Source organism: Lagenorhynchus albirostris, chromosome X (genome assembly GCF_949774975.1).
Source record: "Lagenorhynchus albirostris chromosome X, mLagAlb1.1, whole genome shotgun sequence".
Lineage (NCBI taxonomy): Eukaryota > Metazoa > Chordata > Mammalia > Artiodactyla > Delphinidae > Lagenorhynchus > Lagenorhynchus albirostris.
In genome coordinates this window covers 122,828,173-122,851,041 of record NC_083116.1, presented here as the reverse complement: position 1 = coordinate 122,851,041, position 22,869 = coordinate 122,828,173, and positions in this window count along the sequence as shown.

The following is a 22,869-nucleotide window of genomic DNA, read 5'->3' as shown; positions in this document are numbered from 1 at the left end:
GTCTGGGATTCTTGATGGCAGGCCTGGTAGTAGGGAGGCCTGCCTGCAAATTGTTTTGTACTCATCTCAGGCTGAATTTCTGCCTCCACTGAAATTGTTCAGTAGACTGATTGTGTTCTTGTCCTCATGTGCTGTCTTTCTCTTCTTCTCTATTGTCCCAAGTGTGGAACAGAGGCCCGTTTTATTGATCGCATCAATAACAGTTCTATGCACAAGGCATTTATTTAGCAAAACTGAAGTTCCGGGGAATTGGAGGGGTTAACGTTAGATCAGTTGTCTTTCAACTGCCTTGCCACCAGATTGTTCAGCCATCTTCTTTCTTCTTCACGACACTTTTTTCACTGTTTTCTGGATCCTTCCTCCAGACTCTTCTGGGAGTCTGTTCTCTTCACTTTGTACAGCACAGTACTTTATGTCTTCATAGCCTCACTAGCTTGGTACTTTTTTATTTATTTCACAATTTAAAAAAAACTGAACTATAATTGATTTACAATGTTGTGTTAGTTTCAGGTGTACAGCAAAGTGATTCATTATATATATATATATATATATATATATATATATATTCTTTTTCAGATTCATTTCCCACATAGGTTATTACAGAATACGGAGTAGAGTTCCCTGTGCTATACTGTAGGTCCTTGTTGGTTATCTTATCTTATGTATAGTAGTGTGTATATGTTAATCCCAAACTCCTAATTTATCCCTCCCCCACTCTGCCTTTGGTATGGGTACTTACTCTTAACTTTCCCAAATCTCATTAATGTCTTCCCCTACTCTGAGATCTAGGTCCTACCCTTCTACAGCCCATGGCTGCCAGAGCCATTGAGATTCAGCATTTTCCTTCCTGGTATGACAGCAGAAAAGCACTTAATTTTTTCCTTTAAATAAAATATGGCAGAAGTAGCAATAATTTTGATCTTAAGTAACTTTTATTCCATTCAGCACTGATTCTTCAGTTTAGAGAAGAGATTGACACCAGGGATACAATTTTGGATAATCAGCACACAGATCACGAAAGGCGGAGTGTCTGGGGTAGGTGACTGCACTCCAAGCACAAGGTAGAAGGACAAAGGGGAATTGTCAGAGTTTTCTGCTCAGCTTTTCTGTGCCATATTGCCAGGAGAACCCTGTGTGGAGGTGGTACGAGAAGGGGTAGAGGGCAATTTCATGGTCAGGATATTGAGGAAGAAATACTGTCAAATTACAGGCCTTGATTTGTCAACTGCTGTATTTCAAATAGTCAACGAATACATGATTATTTCATCTCTGTTTATTTTTATTACAAGTTTCAAAACTTAAATTCCAATATATTAGATATTCAAGATGAAGTGTTATTCTCCAGTGCGGTTAAAGGGAGAATTTGGCCATGTAACTGAATGCCTATTCATCAAGGTAATGGGTTTGCCGATGGAGGACAGAAGCCTCTCTTGCTTTGGTGTCGCTCACAGTGGCCATGCTGCACAGGGTGTCATATTGTTAACTTTGTTTTGTGAAGACAGATGCAGAGGGCTGGAAACAGGACCAAGCCATGTATAGTAGTACTGGGCATTCCTTGTGTTTTGGGTACTTGATTCTGGAAGTTGGAAGCTAAGTTCTATCTTCCATGGGCCAGATCAGCAATCTGGCATTGTGAGGTGCATAGGCTACATCTAGAGGTTGGATGCCAGTATCAAGGGCAGGTGGCCAGTTATAATCACTTGTGCTTGACCATCACCCCACTGGGAGGCCCCCATAGGGTGGAATGTAGGCATATAATATGTGTGAGATTTCTGATGGGGTTGGCCTATGTGGATTTCTGACCCCAAACCCTGGGGTGTTCCTGACAAGCTCCATGGGGGTGTTGGAAACACAAATCTCAGATGCTTTCGTGTTTCATCCAGAGATGTCCCTGTCCCAGCCAGTCCCCTTTCCCACAAACACTAGAGGAGGGTGGAACATAAGATGACAGATTGGGTCTACATGTCACCAGGTAGACACAGCTGGAAGCTTTGCCCCAGGAATCTAGCCAGGTCTTCCTATAGACTAGTTAGGTCCATGAGCAGATAACCAAGACCTGTGCTAACCACCCCCTAGGGAGGTGGGCCAGGGTTTGACCCTGGTCGTCCCACTGAGCGGCTGTAAGCCTTGCACCCTCATGGCGGGGCATTCTTGACTAACCTGTAGCTGGGATCATCTCAATGGCCTGTGGCCAGGAAACAGTCAAGAGCAGACCCTATGAAAGTGTCCTGTTCATAATGTCCTATTCATGATGGTAGCACCTCATTTGTGGGTGTGTCAGTGCTTCCCAGCCTTTTCATGTCATGACAAAGGCAGAATCCAGTAAATGGGCGAGGTTATTTGTAATAGAAGGTACAGACCCAGAGGCTCCAACTGTCCTAGGCCACTTCCTCTGGTTAAATATTTGGTTAAGAATCTCTAGTTAAATATCTCTGCACACTTATAACCCATTTATGGTACACCAGTGTACATTGGCTTTGGACATTATTTCACAATTCTTCCTAATCCTCTAAATGTTTGTTCCACTAGCACTGATGAAATCAAATTATTATCTCAGTGTTCTCATTTATTTAATGACTAAGGTATAGTGACTTTGTAAACACGTTTCCCAGAAAAGATGTTTACTGCCAAGTGTTAGAAATACCATCCAGCTTCTTATTTAAATTGTTCTTTTTATAAATTTATGTATTATATTTTATTTATTTTTGGCCATGTTGGGTCTTCTCGTTGCTGCGCACAGGCTTTCTCTAGTTGCGGCGAGCGGGGGCTACTCTTCATTGCGGTGCGTGGGCTTTTCAATTGCGGTGGCTTCTCTTGTTGCGGAGCACGGGCTCTAGGTGCTCAGGCTGCAGTAGTTTCAGCATGCTGGCTCAGTAGTTGTGGCTCACGAGTTCTAGAACGCAGGCTCAGTAGTTGTGGCACACGGGCTGAGTTGCTCCGCGGCATGTGGCATCTTCCCTGACCAGGGCTCGAACCCGTGTCCCCTGCATTGGCAGGCAGATTCTTAACCACCGCGCCACCAGGGAAGCCCTCTTATTTAAATGTTGATTATCATACTAGTTGAAATGATTCTTCAGAGTTGATGTTTCTTACTTGGTTTTACTGGTGTAGTGTCTCTTGCCAACATTTTCCTTTTCTTTATGCTGTGATTGTTTGGACCTTACAAGTCATTTTGTTTCACCAGTATTTGGCTTTATGACCTTTCCTTGCAAATTCTCAAGGCCCATATGCCTGGATGAGGACAGCTTCTTAATTGAAAATGAAAATGTTGTCTTGGGTTTTATAGCACTTGTATTTCCTTTTTCTTTTCTTTTTAAAAAATTTTTATTACTATTTTTTGCTCTCCCACCATCTTACAAATTTTAGATATGTGATTTACTCATTCCCCTCTCTTCTAACACCAGAAATAAACAACAGCAACAACAACAAAAAACACCAAAAAAAGGTCATACTTTGATTCTTGACTCATTTTCCATCTAATGATGCTTGAGGCCAAAGACTTTTCTTGTTATTTTATCTTGCCATTTCCAGCTTCATGGAAGTCCGTATAAATCTTTCACTTGCTTTGTTTTCTTTCCCTTTTCTTATTTTTCCGATTGGACCGTGAGAAGTGTCATGGTAAACAAGATTGCCTGAGAGACCTTTCCAATCTGCCAGGTGTATTGGAAAGAACATGGGAATTGTTTTTGGTAAACGAACCTGGGTTCCCATCTTGACTCTGCTGTTTATTAACTGTATGATCTTGGAGAATCACTTAATGCTCTGAGTCATTTCTTCACCTGAGAAAAAGAAAATCCTAATGCCTGCTTTATGTACCTTGAAGAACCCTTTTAAGGAGTCCATGGATAAACGTTTGTAATTATCTTGCCCTGTGCCGGGGACATAGCAGACATCAATAATTACTGCTTATACTCTTGTGGTGTTTTCTACTTAGAAAAACCTGCATACGTGCTTCCCTCCAGTTTCAGAGGATAAGGTGTCCCTTCATTTATTGAAGTTACCCCTCTACCTGTATTCCTGATCCCGGCCCTCTCACCTTCTCCAGGGCCTTGATGTTCATGAGGAAGTGGACGATGGTGGCTACCGGGTGCTGAGTTCCTGCTGCATGCCAGGCACTAGAGCAGCTGCTTGATGTCTGTTATCTCAGACTCTCACAGCAACTTTGCAAAGTAGGGATTATTATCTCTTTTCCCAGATGGCACTGTCCTTGTGGCTCAATTTGTTTTATCTCTATGACCCCACCTAACTCCCTTGGGTTTCTGTGGAATAATAATAATAATTATATATATATATATATATTATATATATATATATATATATATATATATAATATATATATAGTACTCAGCCCTGGGTTTCTGCTACCATGCTCCTAAATCTCTTGGGGTTTCCTGAGTGATAGGAATGTCTTTTGTTCTAATGAGGTGACTCTTGGTGAGCTCCTGGATGGGTGGGGCCTCGTCACCTGAAAGACTAAGCCATGATTAGAAGCTTGGAACTTTCATTTCCACCCCCTATTCTCCAGAGAAGGGCTAGAAATTGAGTTAATGATCAATCATACGTACATGATGAAGCGTTCATAAAAATCCCGGAAGTAAGAGTTTCAGGGAGCTTCCAAGTTGGTGAACACGTGGTGGTGCTGGGAGAGTGGGACTTCTTGGAGAGGGTGTGGAAAGTCTGCATCCTTTGACCATATCTTTCCCTACTCATCTCTTCTATCTGGCCACTCCTGAGTTATATCCTTTTATAATAAACTGGTGATCTAGTAAGTGAAATGTTTTCCTGAGTTCTGTGAGCCGCTGTAACAAATTAATTGAACCCAAGGTGGGGGTCATGGGAACTTCTGTTTACAGCCAGTCTGTCAGAAGTACAGGTGACAGTTTGGGTTTGGGATTGGCTTTTGAAGTGGGAGGAGTTCTATGGAACTGAGCCCTTAACCTGTGGGAATGATGCTGTCTCCAGATAGTAGCACACCCAGCTGGTGTCACAGAGAATTGCTTGGTGGGGGCAAACCCCCTGCACTCAGAAGTGTTGTGAGTGTGGTGTTAGTGTGAGAGGAAAGGAGAACACCCAGGAGAAGTGAGTGTTTCCTACTCAGTTTCCGTGTCTTTGAGCGTTGTCTTCTTTGTTACTCTTGTAGGTTCTTCTCATATCAGCATCTTGGATTTGGGTGTGTGTGGTTGTGACCTTGGCCTTCTGTCCTTCTTTGTCAACATGCATTCATTTGGTGACCTCATCCTTTTGTGGCTTTACCTGCACCTGTATGTTGGCGACTCCAAAATCAAAGTCTCCATTTCTCTTACCTGAACTTCCAACTGCATATGTCCCAGATACCTAAAAGACAGCTTCTCGCAAAAGTACTTCTCCAATTTCATCCTAAGAATTATTTTCCTTTTATACTGTCACAGTAAGTGACGCCACCCAGTCACCCAAAACAGAAGGCTAGTGGTGACCATCAATCCTGGCTCTTTACCAATGTTACCTCCTCTGTATGACTTTGAACTAGCTTCCTCAGCTTCTCACCATCCACTGCCTGGTTCTGTGTCATTATTCCTCACTGGATTTTATTTCACTAGTCCTTGATGGTCTCACTTATTAATCTTACCTCCTTCACATCCATTATCTCCAGTACCATTCTGGTGCCAAAATGTTCTCTCTGAAATGCCAACTGTATGCATGTTTCCTGTTCACCCATCAATGACTCTCGATTAAAGTACCAACCCAAGCTCCATAGCCTGGCATCTGAGGCTGCGAGTGATCTCTGTCTCTGTCTGTCTCTCTCTCTTGTAGTCTTCTCTCTGCACTATACTTTACCCTCTAGTAAAAGCAAACTGTCCTCGATCTCCCAATATGCCACGCTGCTTCACTCCTCTATGCCTTTGCTGAAGATGGTGCCTCTCCTTAGATGCCCTTTTCTCTTTCCTCCATGTAGCTACCTCCTCTTATTCTTCAAGTTGACTCAAGTATCTCTTCTTAAGATGCCTTTAGGTTGGCTCAAATCGCCCTCCTCTGGGCTTTCCTCACACCCTGTGGTTTTCTCTGTTTACACTTAGAATGGTATGCAGAAATCCCTATTTATGGATCCTCTCCCAAGAGTAGCTTCCCTGAGGGCAGGGTAGCATGTCCCAGTACCCGACATAGTAGTTTCTGGAGCATAGTAATTGCTGAATTGTCAGTAACATTTGCTGAGCAGAGCTGAGCTTCTTGCAGAGGACATGCTCACCTGGATAGAGATCTTGAGCCTGGACATGACTACAGATGATTGCTCATCATCCCCCAAAGGAGAAAAAAAGATGCCTTACTTAGTAAAAATCTGTGAAAATTGCATTTCAGAATCATTAAAGCTGACATGAATAGAATGCAAAATATACAAGGCTCTAAATTCTCTCTGATTCTCCTGGGTTTTATTGGTTTGAGGGGGGAAAAAGAAGCAATGTTTCGATGCTTCCTAGAACCTCTGACTTCAAAAGCTGGTGATTTGCATTTATCCTCTTAAAATGCCATCCGTGCATCTTTCCTGCCTGCGTGCACAGCGCCAGGACTTGACATTTAGGGAAGAGGCTATCCGAAGCTGGAGGACTGGCAGACATAATTTTGGTGATAAAAAAGTACAAACAGCTTAGCCCAGCGAGATGTCAGGAAGAAAGCAGACTTAGCCCCCCCAAGGAATTTAGGGTGCCGTGCACATTGTATTCAACCGTAAGTAAGGCTTTCATGTTTTTAACTGTTACGAAAATTTCTAACAGACATAAAGTAAACAATAGTAAAACAGCCCCTCATGTCATCCGGCTTCAACAATTATCAACACTCTACCATTTCTAGATCATCTCTACACCCAGACGGTCCCCATTTCCAGTTCTTTTTTGTTTTGTGGTAAAATTGAGGCTTTTTACATATTCAAAAGAACAAGGCCAATATACCTATGTTAAAAATATTTCTATCATGAAATTAGTAACATAAATATGAAATATTAAATTTTTATTGCTTTAAATTATAGCAGTATAACTTATTTTTCTGTCTAGTTTACCTAATAAAACATGTGGCAAAAAAACTCACAAAAGTAATCAGTCATTGCTTATATGAATGACCTTATTTGCACTTCTCAATTGTTTCTAGAAGTACTTTAGTATAGTGGGTTTAGAGTGGGAGCCAGCACACTCCAACTCCCAGGCCAAATCCAGCCTCTGCCTGTTTTTGAAAATAAAGTTTCATTGGAAGACAACAGTGCCCATTCATCTGTGTCATGTCTGCGACTGCTCTTGGGCTACAGTGGCAGAGTTGAGTATCTGCCTTAGACCACGTGGTCCACAAAGCCTAAACCATTTTCTTTCTGGCTCTTTACAGATAAAGTTTGCCAGCCCCTCATCTGGAGCACGAACTTCCTCTTACCATCTGTGTGGCCTTGGACGAGTCACTTAACCTCTTTGAGTTTGTTTAATCATCTGTAAATAGGAGTGGAAATCAGGAGGATCAAAAGAGTTAATACGTGTGAACACTCAGAAGGGTATTTAGCACACAGTAAGCACTAAGTGTTAGCTTTGTCACCAGTATTATCGTCATCAATATTATGATGGTGATGGTAGGGGTAGTATTGTAGTCAGATAAACCATGGGGCTTCAGATTGCGGCTGTGCCACTTAGGGTTTGAAGAAGTAAGTCATTCTGGCCAAGCCTGTATCTGTAGCTGTAAAAGGGAGATAATAGTCCCCTCTCTGTGAGACTGCTGTAAGGAACGGAGATGACAAAGCTGTGGGTCATGGGGAAGGTCCATGCAGATTGGGGCCTGTGGATCTTGTGGAGATCGGGGTAACGGGTGCTCAAGAAACCTCATGGGCTAACACTCTAAATCTTGGTTAAATTGCTGCAATCCCAAGTCTAGGCCTCAGCTTTGAAGGTCTAGGAACCTTGTTTTGTTATTTCTCCAAGAGCAAGTTTCTCCCTCTTGAATGGACTTGAGGTCACGAGACTGATGTATCGACCTGGAAAGTCAGTTTTACATTTCCTTTAAAATTAGAACTGTTAAAGGGGTTGGCTGCTTGCACCCCCAGACTTCATCTTGTCATCCGTCCATGGAAGGTTTCGAGGGGATTTGGAACAAGGGCCGTGTCTTAAAGCGTTTGCCTATTTAACGGCTACCGCTTAGCAAGACTCCATGTCCACCTTCCAGCAGGGGCTGTGCCTTTGGCTGGCCTCAGACAGGGCTGGGGTAGGTAGTGGCAGCCTTTGGTTGTTTGAGTCTCCACTTCAAGTAGGATCCGCGGTTTGCTGGCATTCTTTCTTTTGTTATGCAGAGACCGTGAATCAGGTTATGGTCTGCCCCGCAGAACTGCAGACAAGTCCAAGCAGCCATGAGGTGGGGGACCTGGGTGGCAAGGGTAGCAATGAGTCACCCACTGACGTGGAAGGGGTTGATTTTTTTTACACTAGGATTTGGCGTACTGGTTGATGAGCAGCGTATGCCCTGAATTTTATAAGCCTCAAACTCTGGATGGCAAAATATATCCAGAAAGTGAAATCAAAGCAGTATTCATAAGACTGGGGAAGGAAGAAAAGCTGTTGGGAATTTAAGATTTGCCTCTTAAAATGAGATATTTATTTGGAAGGAAAACAAAGACTCCCTCAGCGTATCCTTGCAGTAATACAAATTTGTTTATGAAGCCAGTTGTGGGTGAAATGAGGTAATCACCTATTGATCATAGTTCTTACGTTCACCAAGGAATAATATTGATCCTCTATTATCATCTTGAAACAATTTTGTCACCTCGAATCATATATATACCCTGGAACATTTATTATATAGTATAAATAATTATTCCGTTCAGAAAATATTTACTGAGCATCTCCTGTGTGCTAGGTGGTATTCTAGATTCCTGGGAATACAGCGGCAAGTAAAACAGCCCTCACGGGCTTACCTTTTAGTGAAGGGAGTACGAAACGAAACCAATTAAATAACTAAATATAGAGCGTGTTAGATGATGATAAGGGCTCTGAGAAAAAGGAAATGATGAGATGGGATGCGGATAGGTGGGAGAGGAAAAGAGTCAGTTATATAAATAGAGGTATGTGAGCTAATAAGACCCAGTGTGAGGGGCGCACCAAGGAAGGCATCTGGGAGCAGGAGAGGTAGGGGGACCAGACCAGCTCGTCTTCGTTTGTCCCGCATTCACTGAAGGTCCTACATCCTCTGAAACCTCTCAGTCCCTGGTAAGCCAGTGTGGTTGGTGACCTTAGGAGAGGCGATAGAGGCGATACACATCACACGTGTAGGGCTTTGAAGGGCCAGCTTTGGCTTTGAATGAAATGCAGAGGCAGCAGAGGGTTACCATCCGAGCGACGTGGCTTGATGAAGGCCCATGCTGGCTTCTGTTTCAAGACTAGAGAAGGGAGCAAAACTGGCAGCAGGGAAAGGACTCGGGAAGCTCCCACAATGGCCTAGGCTCAAGAGGACGTTGGCCCCGGCCAAAGCCAGGGAGGGAGCCATGCAAGTGAGAAGTGGTGGGATTCCGGATGTGGAATGAAAGAACGAGAAGAGTCAGGGGGACTCCTAAGGTTTTGTCCTGAGTAACTGAAAGGAGAAAATGGCCGTTTCCTGAGACTGAGAACAGCTTTTTAACGGGCAGATCAGGAGTTAAGTGTGAGATACCTGTTAGATATGCAAGTGGGAATGTTGCATAGGAAGTTGGATTTAGAAACCCAAGGTTCAGAGGAGAGGAGAGGGTTGGGTGTTGTCATGGGGGCTTAAGACATCCTCCACGTCGTCAGTTCATGATGGGCGGGTTGATGCACTTCACACTGCAGCTGCTTTCCACAAACACTCTATAACAGTTCTGCCCTATATGAATATGTCTAAAAGTACAATGTAATAATTAATAAATACATCTCTCCACAACAGGTGTTGATTAGAATTAAGTGACATGTAAGTGTAGACAACTGTATGTTTGTTTTCCTACAAAACTTTAATGAGTTTGTTTAACGTAACACATTTCTGAAAATCAAGAAATATTTGATGATGCCATAGTATGTTCCTGAAGAATGCCTAAAGCTACTGTTTGATTGATTTAAAAGCATTCTTTTACTAATTTTCAGAAGACACAATTATTTTAAATTATTCTGAATGGGGGAAATTCAGATGGGGAAATATGGAGTTGGGTTGTATTAATAAGCCTAGTATCTCCTGTGAAATCTACTAGTAAAATAAGCTGTTTTACTCCCCCAGTCTCCTAAATAGGACCAGGGCAAAGCGCAGAGGTGCAAAGTAAGCCAGTTTTCGGGAGAGGAAAAATGAAGGCCTAATGCTGTACGTTACCATGCTGATATACTGCAATAGAAAAAAAAAGTTCCCTTGTTGACTTTGGATTAATAGAAAAGCAAGGGTCACCAGTGTTTTGCTTTCAGCCTGTAGAAGTAATCAAAGACAAAGTACATGGTTCTCAACCTTGCCCGCACTTTGCAATCACCTGGGGAGCTCTAAAAATACCTGGTTCCCACTCCCAAAGATTGTGATGTCATTGGTCTGGAGTGTGACCTGGGCATCAGGATTTTGTAAATCTCTCGAGATGATTTTACTGTACAGCCCAATCTGAGAACCTATGGTAGAGAACAAATTCTGATACTGTGGTTTGCTTGTTAGTTTAACAGTGAAGCTTTTTATAGTAAATTAATCAACTTCTAAGAAGGAAGAAGAAGCCCAATAAGTGTAATAAGAGTGTTGTGTTTGTATGGGTTCTCACTCCTTAGAAGTCTTCTGTGAGTGTATTTAAAACTTTGAATTAAGATAGGTGTGGTTCATGCATATTTTCGTGTTTTTATCATTTCCTTAGGAAATAATGTGGGAGATGCATCTCCTCTGATTGTACGTTCAGAGTGGCCTAGAGCAGATTTGGGAAACTAAATTAGATGTCTGTATAATCAACCACTTGCCCTCTTTCTGCACACTGTAGCTCTATCCATTTAGATGGAAAAAAAAACCCAAAAAACTTCAAGCATGACTTTAAAAGCACCTTGTAATTTCCTCCAATTTGTTCTAGAATACCAAGCACTGGTAATTTTACTAAGCTTGGTTATTATGACAGCCCATTTCCCTCCCTTTATAATATAAAAAATGTGTGGTGCTCTAAATAGCTCCTTCTTTTTTCTAAGACAGATGGGATGCTTGGAAGTGAAATATTGAAGCATGTTTATTAGTGTAAGTCCTGATAAATTCAGTAACAAATTATTGGTTCACTTTTGGGTTGCTGGCTCTTGGCGCTGTGATGATAAGCTGTTATGTGGTGTGTTAGTTTACATGTATGTTTACAAAATGTTTGGGAGGAGGGGTTCACTTGGATATTATGGAGGTCTCCCAGAGTCATGTTAGGAGAAGCTAGCATTCCTTTCATCAAAGCCAGCCTTCGCTAGAAGTACTGCTGAAGAGGACGTTAGCAGGAAAGCCCTTGGGAATTGAAATCCTTGAATAGAGGTGGAAAGGGCTTTATGACAGACAATGCATGCCCCACAGTGGGAGACTGGCCTTGGGACTCCATGGGGAACATCTGTAACTCTCTTCTGTAGGCTGAACCCCCAGAACTTGCCTGACAGTCTGCGGGGCATTCCCCTCCCCAAATGTGTTGCTGTCCTCGTTGTTTTTGTCAGAAGCAGTGGTGGTAGTTAGTTACACCCCAGATCTCAGTGGTTTGATACAATAAAACTTTATTTCTCGTTCACATCCCTGGCCGATGCAGTTTGGATCACGATGGCCCAGCTCCACCGGGTCATTCAGAAAACCAGGCTCCTTCCATCTGGTGGATCAACCTTCCTCTAGATCTGTAGAGATTGGAGAAAAAGAGTGAGGACCTCAGGTGGGAGATTTTCAATTGGTCAAGCTTGGAAATAGCACATTCACTTCTCCCATTGCATCAGCCTGACACAGCTATGGCCAGTATAAGGAATGCTGGAAAACCTAGCCTTCCTGTTTGCCCAGGAAGCAGGGGAGAACGGGAATACCCATGAGTGATAGCAGACTCCGGCATAGCCATGGACAGGAACATTTCAGGAGTACAGATATTGCCAACGCCCAAAGGCAGGAGCAGTGGACTTCACAGCAGGGAGTCTGGGTTCCAGTCTCTACTCTGAACTCATGAATGGTTAGGGGTTCATCCCTCATTTCTTCACCTATAAAAACAAGGGACTCAGCATCTTAGGATGATTTTGAGGGTCAAATGAGCTAGTAGTTGGGAAAAACTTGGCAAGTATCATCTTTCTGTTGTATTTTACGGCTCTGGCGCAGTGCCTATAATTGCCTTTCTGTGATTCTTTCACATAAGCTGTTTTCCATTTCACTGACAAGAGTAGCACATCATTAATTCCTTAGGGCGCACAGCCTTCTGCAAGGAGTTATGTTTCTGATTTGGGGGCGCTAACGACAACACTGAGGGCGTTTTGATATCAGCGTCACTTTGAGTTTTACATTCCCACTGAGAATGGTCTTAAAGATTCTTCACTTTTCTTTAAAAAATATCTGCAGTTCTTTCCCTCCAGTGGCAGTTTGGCCATAACCCGCCAGAGGGTGAAATTTGACTGTTTTTTTTGGTTCTGTTGCCATTTCCATCTTTTTTTTCCTGCTATTGCTTACCAGTGTGGCAGACTGGGATTATGGCCTTACATCACATAACTAGGTAATCTGCAGCCTGTCAATAAAATGTAACCTTTGAATCATACGATTAAGAGTTTGGGAGAAGCCAACATGGCCGCCCAAGGTAACTGGACTAGAAACCAGACAGCTTGGCTCATTGTGGAAAAATGCTTACGTCTTCAGAGGCCCTCAGTTTTTCTTCATTAATAAGATAAAACTTAGTCTTCTCCGAACCTCTTTTAAACCTTCTAGCTGTAGCTCTATTCTATATATTGATTGACCAGAAATTTTTTGAAGTTGGAATAAAAAACTTATGACATCTCTGGGATCCACTCACATCATTGATAGGTACTGTTTCTAGTTCCTTCACATTATTTTCAATTTATTGTTGAGGCTGAGAAACTCTGAGTTGAAGACAGAATGTGGAGACTCAAATTACCCAGCTCTGTGCCATTGGGATAAGGGGGATGCACTTTCAGGAGGAAATAGGTATTTGAATCATACGCAACCTAGAATTTGGACTAGGTAGATGAGGGGAGTGAGAAATACGGAGACGAATGAGAAGGTAGCCCTAAAACTCAGGTACTTAGGTTTGGTAACATTTAGTCCCCAAAGCTCTAATGGGCTGGTAGAAAGTTCTCTCTGGTGAAATGACTGATTCCTGGATCCTTCAGAAAGAACTTCTAGATGCAAAAATAGCCACATGCTCGTGCTAATATCATTTGCTGGCTATGGTATGGGCCAGTAAAATTTCTTTTTTACTTCAGTTTCATCAGTTTGATGTTTTTATCCTGAGCATTTCTTTATAATGTCATTCTGATGAGGAATATTAGTTAGCATGCCAAATGCCATTATCGTTTTCCAAAATATGCATTTAAAAATACCTTCTTTGGTTTGCCTTGGATGAATTGCTTAATTGAGCTATGTGTCAAATAATTTTCTGTTCTCTTAAAACTCTACGACCATCTGGTTGATTCATAACTCCGGCAAACTGAAATCAGTGCATTAATTTCACTTAAGGAATTGTAAGAGAGGTGAAGATATAGAGCAGCCCCCATATTGCGGTTAGGTAACTGGTAGGACTAAATGATTCTGATCAAGTTATGTGACAGTGTCATGAACAGGAAAAGTTAATTTGCAGGTTCACCTAATGATCATTTTACTCTTCAATTTCAGATATACATGCAGAGCTATAGATATGTACACATACATATATATATGGGTATATATCTACATATAGATTTATATGTATATGTGTATATATCCACATATATATGTATATATAATGTGTATGGAAAGAATAATATCTCACAGTCAAAAATTAAGCAACGTATTTTTATTGTATTTACTTACGCATCATTGTTTCCTTTGTAAATCTATGAAGAGGGCCACAAGGTATGACATTGGCAGCTAAGGCAGAATATGTTTTTTAATTTAATTTTTATTTTATATTGGAGTATAGTTGATTTACAATGTTGTGTTAGTTTCAGGTATACAGCAGAGTGATTCAGTTATACATATTATACATATATCGATTCTTTTTCAGATTCTTTTCCCATATAGGTTATTACAGAATATTGAGTAGAGTTCCCTGTGCTATACAGTAGGTCCTTATTAGTTATCTGTTTTATATACAGTAGTGTGTATATGTCTATCTCCCAATTTATCCCTCCCCCCCTTTCCCCCTTGGTAACCATAAGTTTGTTTTCTACATCTGTGACTCTATTTCAGTTTTGTAAATAGGTTCATTTGTACCATTTTTTAGATTCCCCATAATAAGCGATATCATAAGATATTTGTCTTTCTCTGTCTGACTTACTTCACTCAGTATGACAATCTCTAGATCCATCCATGTTGCTGCAAATGGCATTATTTCATTCTTTTTTATGACTGAGTAATATTCCATTGTATATATGTACCATGTCTTATTTAGCCATTCATCTGTCGATGGACATTTAGGTTGCTTCCAGGTCTTGGCTATTGTGAATAGTGCCTCTGTGAATATAGGGATGCATGTATCTTTGCGAATTATGGTTTTCTCTGGGTATATGCCCAGGAGTGGGCTTGCTGGATCATATGGAAAGGCAGAATATTCTTATTGGTGAACTCTCAGTAGAGTCTGTAGTTGAGTTAACAGTATTGTGCCAGTGTGAATCACCTGGTTTTGACAATATTTTATCGTTAGAGAAGATTGAGTTCGCATTTGGAGAAACTGGATGAAGAGTACATGGGATCTTTCTGCATTATTGTTGCAATTTCTTGTGAGTGTAAAATAAAATGTTTAAAAAAAATCAAAACAACTAGAATGGTCTTCCTGCTTCCAACAGGAAAGGAGTGTAAATAGTTTTCCTAAGAAGAGAGCATACCCTCCTTTTTTGTTGAAAAATGTAGTTATATTCCCATGTATACTGTGTAATTCCTACCACTCAGTTATAAAAACTATTATTTTCCCTCTCTGTTAATTAGTGAGACTATTTTATAGAAATAGTGATTTCTTTTATGTAAACTTTTGGCAACATAAAATATGCCTGCAAAAATCCCAAGTCTACAGCTAGTAAATTTTCAGAAACTGAGCACACCTGTGTGACGAGTACCCAGAGCAGGAACTGGAGTATGACCAACATCCAGAGCCGCTATCACCACCATCGTCACGCCATCGAGGGTGCTTTTTCCAATCCCCACTCCTGCCAAAGGTGACAGGGTCCTGACTTGCGGTGCCATAGATTAGTTTTGACTGTTCCTCACTTTGGCCTGGTGCAGTTTCCAGTGCCTCACGTTTTCTGCCGGGAGAGAGGTGTAGGCCAGCAGCCGCCATCACGCAGGTCTCCATTCTCATGCTGGTGTGAAGAGCCGCTATGGAGCTCTTCTCTTAGCAGCTTACCTGTGCCAGGTGAGCTAACCTAAAGCTGGGCTGGGCACCCCAGATTTTTTTTTTACTTTTGCAACTTAAATTTGTGACTTCGGCTTGTCATTTTATTCAGGTGAAAGTGGGAGATTTTACAGGGAGATCAAAAAGTCTGTACTGCATCTTCTGTCATCAATGAGTTCCTTAGACAAGTGCTTGTCATACTTTGTGAGAATCTGACTCCCCTGGGGATCTCTTTCAAATGCAGATTCTCATGCTTTGAGTGGAGGATTCTGCATTTCTACCATGCTCCCCCCCCATCCCCCGCTACTGACACTGTGGGTACAAGGACCACACTAATGTAGACATTTTCTTATAACCAGGGGCAGCACTCTGTGGCGGTTGACAACAGGGACACCGGGGCCAGATTGCCCAGATTCGTATCCTTGTTCTGCCGTATACCTGTGGACTTCAAATAAGTTTCCTATCCTTTCTCTGCCTCAGTTTACACATCTGTCAAGTGGGGAAAATAGTAGAGTTTTGTAAGGATTAAATGACATCATACACGTAAAGCGCTTTAGTGCCTGGCTCACAGTAAGCGCTCAAGAAATGTCGTCATCGTTATTCAGTGACTGGGCGTTTGGGAATATTCTCTGTCAACCATGACTTTGAACTTGCAGCCGCCTGGCCTTCTGGGTACGTAGTTATATATTGATATTTCTGGGAGAAGGGTTGAGGATAGAGTTCAGTCTTGGCATTTGGATTTCGGTGGGCATCATGAAAGCAGTGACAGCAGAACTTGGCATCAAATAAATGACAGGGGAATGATTGGAATCATTAAAGCAGTGAAAGAATACAGGCTCTTGATGTCTGAGCAGCACCTGATGAAATAAATGAGCAAGGTGGTTGTGTTAGGACGACTTGTGGAAGGGGCAGTCTGTAGGACTTTTTTTTTCGGTACGCGGGCCTCTCACTGTTGTGGCCTCTCCCGTCGCGGAGCACAGGCTCCGGACGCGCAGGCTCAGCGGCCACGGCTCACGGGCCCAGCCGCTCCGCGGCATGTGGGATCTTCCCAGACCGGGGCACGAGCCCGTGTCCCCTGCATCGGCAGGCGGACTCTCAACCACTGCGCCACCAGGGGAGCCCAGTAGGACTTTTTATTAATTCATCTTCTCTTTTTAAAAAAAAAAAATTTTTTTTTAATTTAAGTATAGTTTTTTTGGCCACGCAGCACAGCGTGTGGGATCTTAGTTCCCCAACCCAGGAATTAATTGAACCTGGGCCACCGCAGTGAAAGCGCCGAGTCGTAACCACTGGACTATCAGGGAATTCCCTTATTTAAGTATAGTTGATTTACAATGTTGTGTTTAATTTCTGCTATACAGCAAAGTTATACACACACACACACACACACATATATATACACACACACACATACACATTCTTTTTCATATTGTTTTCCATTATGGTTTATCACAGGATATTGAATATAGTTTGCTGTGCTATACAATAGGTCCTTGTTGTTTATCCATCCTATATATAATAGTTTGCATCTATCTTCTCTTTAGATCATCTGATCTCAAAGTTCAAAGGTTGACCCTTGACCTATGTGAAATCTGTAACAGTTCTTCACTAGTAATGATTAGCTAGCTTGTGGAGAAATAAGTCAAGGTGGAGAATAAATATCATACACAAGATATTTTTAAAAGAAAATACAATTCTTGCGTGAAACCACAGCTTAATAAAAGGAAAATGACTGTCATTTTAGTTGCCAGTGTTACTGACGTACCCATTTAGTCTTTAAAGGAAATCCAGTTCCTGCCCTCTACCATTTGTGGTCTTGTTCTAGAAACATACTTTGAAAGCATTAACAAGTAAGTGTCTAAAATTGTTAAAGAAGGTTGCTGTCCATTTTACTCAACTTGCTTATATTTCATATTTTCTGCCAAAGTACAGTGTGACTTTTTTTTTAGCACTTACGGTAATTTGGCTTTCAAATCAGACACATTCGGAGACACTAGAAATTTTGCAAGCATAAAAGTTGACATAGATTTATTTTCTAAATACCAATTGTTCCATGAATAAAAAAATGAAAATGACATAAATAATATTTTATGTAAATATGCTAAGATGATCGTACCCTCTTAGTTTATAGAAGCTTCTGGTTGCTTGTGGTGCCAGTGTCATTAGTGGGGATGGTCTTTTAACAGACGCGCACTAGAGTATATAGTGCTAGTTATTAAGGGTATTTTTCATGATTTGCTCTTTGAGTGTTTGTGTCCTGCTGAGAGCATGAAAGTCTGTGTGCTTCGTACATTTCATAAAAAAGAGACTTCTAGAAGTCTCTTTTATGCTTCCTATACAGGGAATTACGTTGGGAAGACTTCCTGTTTGTACTGCATTTGCATTTCTGGGTATCAGAAATGCCTGTGATTTAATTTGCCTCCTTGACTGGAATGTTTCTTTACTGGGTTGTCACTGTCACTTTGTTTTCCTCCACAGAGGTGGTAGTATTTCCAGGCTGCTTTGCCATTTTTGTAAATGTGCCTACTTCCCTGTTACGGAGCTGTATGACATCACAAGATTTCATTCATATATTCATTCATTTAGTCATTTGTTGACTCATTCATTCACTCAAAGAGTGTTATGGGTCTTTCGTGTACAGAGCAGAGACCCAAGAAGAGCACAGAATGTGGGATCAGTACATTCCCATGGGTTTAGGGACCCCAAAATGGCCTCTAGAATTTTATTTTTGTAAGAGTGAAAAAAATAGGCTTAGGTATCTGCTCTTTCCAATGAAAAATGAAAAGAGAGGTAAAATCAGGCAAAGATCCAGGTTTTGTGGAGCCAGAGGCAGTTGCATTATGAGGAGCCCTCTTTGGGAAGAATAATGCAAAATGATGAATACAAATGCCAGAACCTCACCCAGAGCCCCGGAAGGAGCCTTGCAATTAGGAAGGAGCCTTGCAATTAGGGCCCTTAAACGGAGGCGTCATTAGCCTCTCAGTCAATCTGCTTTGAAGTAAAACCAGGCCATTTTACCCTGAACAAATGCATGCTCATTCTTAACTTCTGTACAAAAGAGATAGCGGCTAGAACAATAAAGCAAAGGAACAGTGTGATTGGGTTTTATCCTTCGCATCAGCACCAAGCGATCCATTGACTGTGGGCCTCCTTTTGTTTCATGTATTGTTTCAGTAGGATTTGTTTCTGGAGAGATGGTAGAAGAAGGAAGCAAGGATGGGGCCAGTCCGTGGTGCTCCTGTCCTCAGTGTGGGCCACTGTGCTAGTTCTACTTGGGACAGAAAGATGGGCCCTGCTTTTCATGAGCGGGTTCTGGAGACGACACGTGCACATAAATAACCACTGCCCAGCATAGGATGCGTTTCCTTTCTTAGAAGGCAGTGAGACACGCTGTTAAAGAAACCCAGAAGAGCTAAGTTTACTGCCAGCTGGGGAAATACGAGCTCTCACAGCAAAGGTAACATTTCAGTGTGCTTTTGATTGATGGGTGACATTTGAAGGTGTGGGGACGCAACGAATCGGGATTTCAAGCAGAGGACTTGCTGCAAAGCACGGAAGAGGGAAAGGCATGAGGCCAGCTTCCTGTGACAGTAATGCAGAAAATGTGGGAAAGGAGACCCCACCGTGGAACGCCAGCAGGGCTAGGTGGAATCTTCCTTTTTGTTGAGTGGGTAGTGGGAAGCCATGAAGAATTTTGAATCGGGAGTGGCAAGGACCTTTGAGGAAGATTAATTGATAGTATTAGGGTGATTTTGGAGATCAGTTTAGCTCAACTTCTCACTTTACAACTTGGGTCCAGAAGGGGCAGCGATGTGTCAAGACTTCAGTGTGAGTTTGGGAGCCAACTTGGGTTTCCAGATGGACAATTTCCCCTTCTTGCGACCAAGACATTATGAGTCAGGATCAATCTCCAGCCCTATAACTTGGATCCCAAAAACCTTGTCCCTTCCTACAGCAAGGGGCTGGAAAGTGGCAAGATAAAACAGTTTGATGGTTATCTAAAATATAGGAGATTTATTTGACAAAAAATCTATTTTAAGTCCTTTTTATATAAAGTAGCACTGTCCAATAGAAATGAGATAAGAATTAAAAATTTTCTAGTAGCCATATTAAAAAAAGTTATAAAATGGTGAGATTAACTTTAGTAACATATTTTACTTACCCAGTAGACTCAAAGCATGATCATCTCAACATGTCATCAATAAAGAAAGTATCATTAATACAGTTTACATTTTTTAAAAGTCAGTCTTTGTAACTGTACAGTTAAGGCGCATCTCTATTTGGACATACCACGTTTGTTATATGAGCTCAATAGCTACCTGGGGCTATTGAACAAAGATGTCAAGCTTTAGACTAAGGTTTAAAAGAGGACAGTTTCTGAATTTCTACTATGGTATTTCCTATTCTAATTAGTCTCACTTATGTCTGATCCAGCTAGTATTAGGAATTGCAAGAAATAACGGAGTAAGTGTCCCCGAAGTCAGACCTCCTTGTGAAATGTGGGGTCTCACTTTTTGTTTTCTAATTAGAAATCTGGGTGAGGGCACTGCATAGATCTCAAGTCCAAGGCCACTCTTTTCCTTGACTCACTGGTCTCAAAAGAGTCCATTCTTCCAGGAAGGTGGTGAGTGCCTTTTCTTAATAATTTTTTTTCCTACCTAAAGGTCAGGGTTCAACGTTAACAAAAAAGTCCTAAAAAGTACCAAGCCTGCTTTTTGACAGGAAACGCCAGGGATTGATTGTTTTTTTTCCAGCCCCTATTTGAGTTTCACCCATTTCAGTTGCTACAGCCGGTCATAGATGCTCCCAGCCACCTGTTCTCTGAATATATTCTTTTCCCAACTGACGTCCCCATTTGTTTTGATACTGGAGCAAAGAAGATTCTAGCCATCACTCATTTACTAAGCCCATTCAATCCAAAAAGCTTTGTCCACATGCAGCCAGGAAGACAGAGTCAAAGGCATCATTTCCAAATCTAGTTCTAAAATCTCAGAAAAGCTCATCAGTGGATCTAGCCTGTAGCTTAAATCCAAAAGGGAAAATTCGGAGGAAGGAAAGACACTCATCTCTGATTGGAGCTGAAGTGGAGGCTATGAGGGGGCTTTAGGAGGCCTTGATTTTTATATCACCCAGAGGACTTGGGGTAGCAAATGTTTTTAGGGCTCTGCACAAAACCCCTGGATGTTCACTGTGCCTGGACACATTGAGGGCTTCCTGTTATAAGCACCTGGGGTTCACTGTGTGATAGCTGTCTCTGTTCTGATCTTCCATGGGGCAGGAAAAGTGCTGGGGAGTTGACGTGACAGACAGGAGTTGGAGGGTAAATACCCCAGCTCCCTCCTTCCTCAGGTGGACCATCTCTGAGGCTTGCTCTACAGGGTCTCCCAGGGATCCCCAGCAGGACTGAGCTCCAGTTGCCTGCAGTAGTCACTTATTTATCAACATCCCTTTTATTGCCTTCCCTTCCCTGTCTCATCTCCCCACTCTCTCCATCAGCGCTTCCTAGAATTATTTCCCAGATAAACTGTTTTCACCGAAATCTTTGCCTTGGGGTCCGCTTCTGAGGAGCCCAGTCTGAGACATCTGCCCTTGCCAGCATTGCTCAGAAGTCAGTTGTGTTTGGTGCCATGGCACACACGTCCGTCTTGGGCTCTGAGTGCCCCCAGGATAACATTCAGAGTCCCAAGTCTTTGCTCTGCAGATTCCTTCCCTTCCCAGCAGTGCCCAGGGATGGGCCCAGCGCTCTTCCTGGTGGGCCCAATCTTCTCGTCTACCATCACTGGTGCAGCCACCGCCCTGCTGCCACCCTGGCTCATGGCAGTGCAGCATTTGCCACCCTCCCACTGGCCTGGGCGCTTTTTGCTGCTCTCTTTCAAGCACAGAAGGCTGTCTGCTTTTAGGGATCACAGTGATTTTTAGGTTTTCAAAGAGACTGACTTTGTTCTTTCTTTCTTAAAGACCACCTTGGATGGGCTCGTGTTAGCCATTCCTGACAGTTCCTTTAAGCCAATTGAGGCGAGTTCCCTCGGGGCTGAGACAGGGGACTTCTTGCCTTGCATCTCCTCTGACAAATGTGTTCCTTTTCGCAGCCCTCTTCTCTTCCATATGAGGTCCCCAGCTCACCTCATGCCTGGTCCAACATACCCAGGGATTTCACTGCTCTGAATCTCAACATCCTGGGGAATCAACCATCCTCAGCCTTTGCTCCAAGAGCTTCCCAGGTGCAGAGGTGGCATGCTTCTCTGTGCAGGCTGGGGAGTCTGCAGAAGAGTGGGATGACCAAGACCACAGACTCTGACCAGAACCAGACTGCTCTCTGTGCCTCAGTTTCCCCATTTATGAAATGGGGGTGACAACATGACTTAGCTCATAGGGTTGTCTGCAAGATGAAACAAGATTGCAGATGTAAAACATACCGTACCCGGGGCACCCTGTTGCTTCATGATTTAGCATGCACGCGCACACGTACGCATCTACCCTTGAATCTCAGACACGTGAGCACACAGCCTTGCAGTAAAAAATAACCTGAATAGTCAGGCTTCTAGTCTAAGCTTCTGCTACCAGTGCTTCATATTCAGTAAAACTCCTTTAAAAAAAAGATACGAAAACGAAGTTGAAGAGAAGATAAAAGCAAAGCTGTCCAAGGGAACACATCTCTAGTATAAATATTGAACCGGAAGTGGCTTGGAGGTGGACATGCGGGTGATTTCTTAAAAGGAGTGGTCAGGGAAGGAGGGGTTTGGGCTTCAGTTCTTTGGTCTTGAACACCTCCTGGAACCTGAAAGAACCCCTGTGCCATTCCCTGGCAGTCAGGGCTCCCCCTTCTGGTAAATATTCATGGCCTACTGTTCAGTCGAGAGTTAATGCACGGCAAAAGTTGACTCGCTTCCTCGGAGCCAGAGGAGGCATGGGGATGGTGACTGCTCACAAACCTTGAAGCCCCAACATTGTAGGGGGAGCAGATCCATCAGGCTGCTGATAGGGGGAACCCTACCATGCTACTGACCAGGACATTTGGAGCCCCCGTCTAGGGTCTTCTTTCCGCAGGTCATAGCTTTCCCACTTAAACTACCTGTGACTTCAGACAAGAGACACATCTCTATGTTTCTGTCTGTCCACCTCAAAGTGGAGACACACATAGCACACTTTCGGGGCTGCTGACACTACCATCACCAGAGTCACTGTCATCGTCATCCTCTCATTGTCATTGGCTGCTGTGTCTCTGATGATGAGTCCATCTGCTTTCCGGTTTCTGCCTCCTTTCCCTAAGAGGATGCTACGCCCTGATGCTGTTCCCTGAGGGTCCTCTCTCTCAAGTCATACCAGTATTTTCCTAGCTTCTGTCTTCTTCCATTCTTTGAAGCAAGCAAGCAAACAAAGAAGCCCCAAGC